We start from the raw sequence: 10,425 nt of genomic DNA, 5'->3' as shown, positions 1-10,425 counted from the left end.
ATATGAAACTTTTTTATATTTTTACTGTCTATTCAAATCGAGTGTTTTAATTGAGTAAAAAATAAAAAAAAACATAGTAATAAATGTTTTTATTCTTTAAAAGAAAGTATTCAAAATATTTTTAATATTTTTTTTTCAGTAGAAAAAAATTTCCTAAATATTTTGAACTAAAATCCTACATAAACAAAATTCTATTTTATACTAAAATCCGACATTATTCGCGTTTTTGCCACAAAGTGACGTATATGCGCAAAAAGTTTGGCTTCAATCAATTTCAAAAAGCCGCGTCTATAGTTTTTAATGGTCTAAGGTTTATTCACGGTATCGCTCCATTTTTAAAAATATTATTTCAAAATTTTTAAATATTGTTGTTAGCGTGGTAATCGTAGCAGTTTAAATTAAAATCACCAATTATGTAGTTGAATTTCTTTTCATGTATACCTTTTTTAATTATATCATTTTGCAGAAATTCATTAAAATTTTCTATTACGCTAGATGGTGGGCGATAACAACAACTTAAAATTATATTTTCAGAATTTTGGATTATAATTTCAATAGTCAAAATCTCTTTATCGTAATCAGAAACAGTTAAATCAGGCCTATTAATGATTCATTAATGTAAAAAAGAACACCACCACCTTGCATTTTAGTTTTACGCGCTAAAGAAATTATATTAAAATCTGAAAGGTGGAGGTTTGAATTTTTTATATCTTCAGAGCTACATCAAGTCTCTGTGATGCATATAATGCTAAAATTATGTAATGTTTCCTTTAAGTTAACATACAAATTTTCGAAATTTTTTTTAAGCTTCTGATATTATAATGAACAACATTAAATAAATACCGCTGGAGAAAGTCTTTCATTTCATTTATATAAAAGTATGAGCAGTTTTGAAGAGCACCTGCTTTGCTAAAATAATTTAAGTCAGAATCGGAATCATTATCAAGTATAAAATCATTAGTTTGAAAAAAGTTAAATGAACTTGGTTTAAAATTAATTATTTGGTTTGAATCCATTTTTAGATTATAAATCTAACTAGATAGATTAATATTATCTCTGATGTGAAGTCAAATTATCCTATAAGTAAACATTATATCAAATTTCTATCATGTTGAGTACTTAATCTGTTAAAACAATAATACCTCCAAGGTACAAAATACATACTTCCAAGGTACATAACCAGTAGTGTACCTTGGCTGTAATGTAAGCTGTTTTTTAAACTTAAAAAAGGGATGAAAAAGTATGTCTGGATGTTTAATAAAAAATCCTAGCGTAACTAATATCATAAAGTTAATGAAAATAAATTATTACAGAACATATTGTATTTTTTTAAATATTTGTTAAAGTTTGAAATTACCTCCCAGGTACACCGAGCTACCACGTTGAATAACAACGGATTACCTCTTGATGTCTTTTGTAGGAGGGTTACCACCCTGAACAACAGTGGATTACCTCCTTAGTATATATATTAACCTTATTAACACAAATACTGTAAAAAGTTTAGATGTCTTTTTTTCCATATACAAGAATAATTCGACTAACTAAAAATACTAAATGACCAGAAGGACCACCTGACCTCATCTTAGTTGAAATGGAAAACAAAGAAACTCAAAATTTTTTAATTAAAAATTCCAAAAAGTTAAATGATAATATTAACTTCAAAAATATCTTTATTAACAAAGACAAAACCGCAAACGAGAGATTGTTCGACAGTGAACTCAGAAAAGTTAGAAATACTAGAAACGCAGAAATTGCTCATGAAGTTGAGGGAATAAATGGGAGGCAACGATACAATGTGCACAATGGAAAAAAAACTTATTGGGGTATACGATCAGGTGAACTCAAATAGATTGAAATTAAATCAGCATAATTTACATATAAAAATTAAAAGATCCTCTACATTAAACTTGGGTATACAAAATGTTCAATCTGCAATAAAAAAATCTGCTTTCATTCATGATATAGTGCATAATCATTCTTTAGATATTTTTATACTCACTGAAACTTGGATAAAGTCAGACGACCCTACTGCAATTCAAGAAGATATGGCCCCAACAGGTTTTAAAACAATTCAGTACTGTCAATCAGATCATTGTGGAGGAGGCGTTGCAATAATATACCGGGACAAATTAAATATCAAACCACTCTCGTTATTGTCTACCTGCCTGTCTTATGAACGTACATCTGCCAAACTAAATTTGGCAAATAATATCTACAATATTATTGCTATTTACCGATCAAATTCAATCATTCCAACTAGTATTTCCTTTTTCGAATTATCTGATCTACAAGAAGAACTTCAAATATTATCTGGATAAATACTTCTGTGTAGTGACTTTAACTGCCCAGGTACTACTCCAACAACCTGCAATCCAAGACTTACTGAGATTCTAGAGACCTACAACATGATACAAAGAGTTCAATCTTCAACTCGCATATCGACTACTACCGGTATAGCCAACTTGCTTGATCTAGTAATAAATCGACATGATGACATTTCAGTCAACAATATTCAAGTAACTGATGAGGGTATTTCAGATCACTATATGATTCGGGTTGCACTTTATCATCAACCTTCAAATATTAAAACTGTTTGGTTTTCAAAATGAAACTTTAGAAAACTAAACTTGTCATGCTTTATAAAAGAATTGCAAGTAATGCCATGTTGCTTATCACCTGAAAACAATGTGAATGATTATGCTGAACAAATAAGAGCAAATATAGCAAGTGTTCTAGATCATTTAGCACCCATTCGGAAATATTCAATGCGACATGGTAAACATGATGATAAATGGTTATCTTCAGATGCCAAGAATAAAAAAATCGTAAACTGGAGACGTCGTAAACTGGAGCGTTGTTATAAAAAAACTGGAAGCTTATCAGATAAAAAACTATATCGAATTGCATGCCGTGAGTCATCAGCAGCAATTCATTAATCCAGATGTAATCATTATAAGGCAAAACTAAATTCAGCATATGGTAATCAGAAAGAAACATGTAATACTGCCAAGAAATTACTACATTCAAATAGTTCTAAAACTAAAAACACAATACCAGAAGCAAAATGCAATATAATAAGTCAATATTTCATACACAAACTTGAAAGTATAAAAAATACTATCCAGGAAAGGCTTGCAAAAAACCCAAAATCTAAATTCATCTTAGAGTTACATACCCTGGTAAATATTTTAACAACATTTGGTACAGTCACACCTACAGATGTGACAAAAATAATTAAAGCTCTCAAACCTAAGATATCGCCACTTGATATTATTCCAACATACATTCTTAAATCTTGTTCAGAACTTTTTAGTCCAATTATAGCTCACCTTGCTGACCTCTCATTCAAATCTGGAATTTTCCCAGCCTCATATAAAGTTGCTTAAATAACACCAATTCCCAAAAAATCAGGACTAGCAGAATTTGACTTATCAAATCTACGCCCAATATCAAATCTCAATACAATTTCCGAAATTCTTAAAAAGCTTGCGTTATCTCGTCTTCTTCCACACGTAACTTCATCTATTAACTTCAATTCTTTACAATCTGGTTTTAGATCGAATCACTCAACCAAAACAGCACCATTAAAGATATGCAATGACATCCTGCTAAACATTGATGACGCTTTGAACACTATTCTCCTATCTCTGGACATATCTTCAGCATTTGATACAATTGATCACAGCCTGCTGATTTCCCGTATTAAAGATGAATTTGGTGTCACAGATATTGCGCTAAAATGGCTGACATCATGCTTTCACTCTCGAAAATCTTTTGTTTCTATTGTATCAACAAAATCTAGACCAATAGCAAGTTCAACAGGAATACCATATATTAGACCCATTTCTATTTTCCATGTTTGCTTTACCTATATATCGTATTATAGCTAAACTCGGTACCAATCATCATCAATATGCTGATGATACCCAACTTTAAACTGTCATCAACCCAGGCATAGATAGCATTAATGAAATCAATGTGTGGGCTAATGCAGTAACAAAGTGGTTTCTAGAAAATGGACTTCTGCTCAACCCAAATAAAACAGAACCTGTTTTATTTGGATCTAGAAAACAAATTAGCAAGCATAAAAATGATTCAAAAGTTGTTTTTTCTGGAACAACACTAACTACGATAAATTCAGTAAAAATCCTTGGTGTCATCCTAGATTCATCGCTCTCTATGGACAAGCACATAAACAACACTATTAAATCCTGCAATTACCATATTTGTGCACTTCGCCACATTCGTCCATATCTGACTAACGAAGTTGCAAATACAATTGCATGTGGCATTGTTAACTCTCAGCTTGACTATTGTAACAGTCTTTTATCTGGTACTTATCAAAATAATATTAAAAAACTCCAACGATTTCAAAAGAGTCAACGAACTCAAAAAATTCTCGAATCGTTTTCCATTCTCGTATTCATTTAAATTTAAAAATATTGCTGAAATCTCTTCATTAGTTACCAATAAATCAAAGAATAATCTATAAGAAATCAGTTATCACATATAAAATTTTATTATCTAAATCTCCTGCATGTTTATTTAAACTCCTAGAAGTCCAAACTTTAAAACAAAATACTACATCATTAGACAGTTGTCAACTTACACGTCGTCAACAAAAAACTTCTCTGGACTCAAATTCTTTTTGTATGACTGCTCCTCGAATTTGGAATGGTTTATCTATGAACACGCGAAACTGAACGTCTTTAGACACATTTAAAAAAAGACTAAAATATGAACTTTTTATAAACGCTTTTTCAAACTCATAGCCAACTTGTTTTAGTGCTTCTGAATTACTTCATCACTATTGTGATTGTTGTAAGTAATGACACTTTAATCTCTAATTATTTTATATATATATATATATGTATATATATATATATATATATATATATATATATATATATATATATATATATATATATATATATATATATATATATACACTATTGGACAAAACATTTGCAACCAACATCGAACAATGCTAAAAAGTGTTCCTAATTTTACATGTCTTAAAAACGAAACGAACTTTACTACAACAGCAAACAGTTCAGGAGTCTGGAGTCATAGCATGCCATGACATGAGCAATCAGCTGACAGGTGACAGCACACAGGCAGAATTTCGTTGACAAGTGCCATTTTGCAGCGGCAAAACAAGTGCAACTTTTTTGGTTTGTTTCATTTTCTTAAGTCTGGTCCGTGTTAACGTCACGGAAATTTTTTATTAATTAAAGGAAGCATGCAGAAGGTTCCAGAAGATTCCAGAAGAAGCATCTGGAAGCATCCAGAAGTATCTAGAAACATTCAGAAGCATCCAGACACACCCAGAAGCTTCCAGAAGCATCGAAAAGAAGCATCTAGAATCTTCCAAAACAGGTTCACACAGGTTCATTTTACTATTAAGAGACATGTAAATCGACATGTAATTCAGTCAGTATATGGAAGTCAATCAGTCAGTATTATCAAGACAGTTTATTGAAGTGAGTTTTATCAAAGTGTTTTATCGAAGGACATCAATACAAGAAGTGAAATACAACAAGTGTTTCATTACATCAATACAGTCCACATCCAACCAAGACGTTGTGTTCCACAGAGCATTATTGTATAATCACAAGGTAAATGTAACATGCCTTGATCAGCGTGATTATTTATTTTTATTATTTTTATGACTTCAAGTGCAAAAATGGCTCCTACAGTCTTGGATTGGAACTAAGAAAGAAAATCATTGGTGATTACGTAAGTGGAATGTCACAAAAAGTATTTGTGATAAGTATCGCGTGAAAAAATGGACCGTATCAAGACTATGTTCCAAATATCGTTCTACGGGGAAGTTGGCAGCAGATAACAAAGGTGGAAGACCGCGTTCCACCACATCTAGAGAGGATTCTATGATCGTCATATCCGTCAAGAAGGATCTCTGAATATCATCAGTCGAGATACAAAAACAATTAGAGCTGCCTGTATCAGACCGAACAATCAGACGATGTGCTGTTGAAGCCGGATTGTTTTCTCGACGCCCTGCAAAGAAACCACTGGTTTCACTAAAAAACCAGAAGAAAAGACTCCTGTTTGCTACATCTCATATTGACAGGAATGTGCAGAAATGGCGAACTGTCCTGTTCAGTGATGAATCAAAGTTCAACATCATTGGGAGCGATGGCATTTGCCGTGTACGTCGACCGGCCGGAAAACGCCTTGATTTACGTTGCTGCCATAAGAACGTGAAGCATAGTGGAGGCAATGTAATGGTCTGGGGATGTTTTTCTGCTAACGGTCTAGGTCCAATACATCGAAACGATGGAATAATGGACCGTTTCATGTATAAAAATATCCTGAAAGATGTTATGTTACCTCATGCTAAAAGGAATAAACTTGTATTATCTCCATACATAAAGCTCGTTAGTTTTAAAGAATTATTCAAGTCATTTATATAAATTAAAAAAAGGAGAGGTCCAAGAACTGAACCTAGGGGGATTCCGCAGGTTATATTAAGGTGGTACATCCCCATTAATTTTGAAATTTTTAGAAAAAATCAATTTTTTGAAAATTGATTTTTTTAATTCAAAATTTTTCATAGAACAAGTTTATGAAGTATTTTTTAATAAATAAATAAGGAAGTGTGTACAACTGTGTGTTTTGTGGCCATAGTAGAAGTCCGTAGCAACGTCATAGCAACGCATTAAAAAGTTGTTTTTTTACTTGTTCTCTAGCTTATAAACATCAATAGCTCTTTTTTACTGCAGCTTTTTGTTTATTTTTTGCTTCATGCTTATTTTAAAAGCTATTACTTGAACTATTAATGCAAACATGCATCGAATGCTTGCATTCTGTTTTAATTTGTTAATGTTCTTGTAGATAAATTACTAAGTAAGATATGGGACGTTCTATTGCTCGATCTAAAAAAAGAAAGTTTTCTTGTAATCAAAATCTTCAAAGTTTATTCAGCTTGAGACATCAATTTCTGATCCAACTTTATCAGCAAGTTCCAGAAAAATAGTGAACAATAAAATATCTGGAAGTGAAAAAAATTACAACATTTTTATAAACTTTAATATTTTAAAACTAATGGTTAGTGAGTTAAAGTATCGCGAATGTGGAAATGAAATTAGTTTAGAAAATGCTTTAAAAAGCAAGAAAGATTTTTGTTTTTATCTAACTTTGCAGTGCCTTTGTTGCCCATTTAGAAAAGGATGGCACATGTCTCAGTTTTCTACCAAAAAATCTAAAAGTACTCCAGGTGTTCACTCTGCATCAGTTAATTTTCAAGTTGTTACTGCTTTTCGCAAGATTGGTAAAGGTTATCAATCTATATGTAAATTTGCTGCAGTAATGAACATGCCATCTCCTATGAATTTTAAAAACTATAGTGCAATAAATAACAATTTGTTAAATATTTATAATGAAGTTGCTTCTGCAAGTATGTCAAGTGCAGCAAATAAAACCAAAGATATTATTTCTAAATAATACAATGTTACTGCTTGCCAAGTTTCTGTTGGTGGTACCTGGCAAAAGAGAGGTCAGTCTTTAAATGGTATTGTCACTGCTATATCAAGAGAGAATGGAAAATGTCTTGATTTAATTTTGCTAACTAAATTCTGTAAAGCTTGTAGTTATTGGAACTAAATAAAGTCAACTCCAGGTTATCAAAATTGGAAAATCGATCATGTTTGTGAAGTTAACCACAATAAACTATCAGGATCCATGGAAGATTCTGGTGCTGTTTCGATTTTTCAACGGTCAATTGAAAAGCATTGTTTGAGATACGAAGGATATATTGGAAACGGTGACAGCTCAGCATATAATGATGTTGTTGCAAGTAATCCATATTCAGGTTTTAAATTACACAGACTTCACTGTGTTGGACATTACCAAAAGAGATTAGAAAATCGTGCACCTAACCTTAGACTGACACTTAAAGGTCAGTTTCTTTCAGATGGAAAAAGAAAAGCTTCGTCTGACAGATAAAGCCATAAATACACTTCAAAAGCTTACTAAGCAATCAAATACTTATGCCTATATTTACAGATATGACAAATGAAATTTATTATCAAAATGTTTGCACAGAAAAACTCAATATAACAATGAAAGTCTGAATCGCTTAATATGAAAGCGATGTCCTAAAGATTTTTTTATTGGGAAAAAAGTTCTTGAGATTAGTATGAACTCAGCCATTATAGCATTTAATGATGGAAGCACAGCAGTTGGAAAAGTAACAAGTGCTGGAGGTATTGAACCAAGTATATTTATTGAGGAAGAATTTCGTAAATTGGAGTGCAACCGAATTAAAAAAATGAATCACAAATCAAGTGCTAAAAGTAAATTAAGAAGAAAACAGCTTAGAGCCATCAAAAAGGTTATATAGATATTGAAAAAGAACTGAAAAAGGACCCACAATATAATAGTGGAGAATTTTAATTGGCTCACGCTTCTTTTTCTAATATAACAAACTTTTATTTTGTTTTTTGTGTTTTTATCAAAGTATCATTTTAACCGAATATGTAAATTTTAAAATGCAATATTTTCAGTTTGGGACCATATGCTGACTTGAAATTTTCAGGGTGCTTTTGTTATTAGTTGACTTAGGCAATGAACCAGAATTATAAATAACTAAGATGTATTTAAAACCTTTTTTCTTGCTTTTTTTGTTCGAAAATTTTCTAAATATACAGAAAATTACTTTTAAAATGTTCTATACATCTTCGATGATTTTGGTTCATAACCTCTTCATACCTATTTGGAACATTTTGTGAAAATTTCAGAATACATAGAAATGAAAGTATCTTGTTTTAAATTACACCCACTTTTTCGCAATTCGTATGGTATAAGTGAGACAAAAATTGGGCAATCGAGATTTCTTATTTTAAAAAAAATTAGCGTACCTGTTTAAACTTGTGTAATGTATTTTAAATTATGTATTTATAATTATAAAGAAATTTTTTTGAATGGGGGTGTACTACCTTAAGAAAAGTGGTTTGATAATCATTGTTAAATGGAACAAATTGTTTTCGGTTAGATAGATAACTTTTAAACCATTTTAAAATTTCATTCTTTATTTCGTAGTATTTGAGTTTATAAATTAAAATATGGTGATCGACCGTATCAAAAGCTTTTGATAGCTCAATAAGAATTCCTAGTGTATATTGTGCTTTTCGAATGGTTTTGAGATTTCACGTTCAAACTGGATATGTTTAGTTGAGTTACCTTTCTTGAAACCAAATGAATTGATGTAATGTAGATTATTATCATGAAAGTATTGTACATTCTGTTGAACGTGATTTTTCTAGAATTTTCGAAAACGTGGAGAGAACAGAGAAGGGGCAATAATTAATAATTTCAGAGTTGTCCTCTTCTCTAAAAAAAGGAAAAATTTTTGCAATTTTTTATTGTTCTGGGAATACTCCTTGATGGATAGAAGCTCAAAAGATTTTAAAAAGAACAACTTTCAGTTATTCAAAGCAGTTTACAATTGCTTTATTTTTTTAACAGGTTTGAAGACTCTTTCAAACTCATCAAACATTAATTCGGAAGACAACTCATCTGAACAAATGCAACTATCCATGGGTTCTAGATAATCAGTAAACAATTAGTAATAAATTTTCTTTAGGTTTTTGCAAATTTTTTCAAATAGGTTTTTGTAGTTCTTAAAAGCTTTTTTGCTTGTAGCTGTTTTTGTTTTTAAAAAATTTATATATAACTTTTGTTATATAAAAACTTTTTAAAAACAAAAACAGTCTGTTTAACTCTTTATTTTATAAAGATCATAAAGTAAAAAAAGTAAAAAAAAAAGTTTTTATTATTTATTGTATATACAAAAACGGTACTTGTTGACAAGATTTTACTGTCTTCTTTGTTCTACGGACATATTTTTTCTTTCTTGTATATACATGTTGATTATTTATTGTTAATCAGCAAAATAAATGTAAATAAAAAAAAAATGTAAAAAATATCAGCCTTTACTAAAACTTGGCAAAAACCGGAAAGTTTCAAAAAACCGGTTTTCGGTTTTTTTTTAATTGTAAAACCGGGTGACCGGTATAACACTGGTTTTTATTATTGCGAATGTTTATTATTGCTGTTTAAATCCAATTTAACCTACAGAATTGGTATACTTGAATTAGATCTAAGGAAAATTTTTCATACTTAAAAGATTAAAAATCTATTCATTTTCATTAATTATTAAACATTAGTTTTTAATATATCATTGAATATAAACTTATTAAAATTATAAACAAATTTGCTATCAATAGCAAAGAACCAGAACCCTTTACTCTGTTGCTGTCAAAAATTTGATTGTACTTCTAGGATGAAATTATTGTCAAAGGTATGGACGAACTTTTTTCTAACTTTCTATTCATTTTAGTTTTTCATTTATCTAAGCACTTGCCAAATTTCATTAAATTCCAGTTGTCACAGGCACTCTGT

The sequence above is a fragment of the Hydra vulgaris genome, chromosome 12 (genome assembly GCF_038396675.1).
Source record: "Hydra vulgaris chromosome 12, alternate assembly HydraT2T_AEP".
Lineage (NCBI taxonomy): Eukaryota > Metazoa > Cnidaria > Hydrozoa > Anthoathecata > Hydridae > Hydra > Hydra vulgaris.
The sequence above is the reverse complement of the archived record's forward strand: the minus strand, read 5'-3'. Positions refer to the sequence as shown.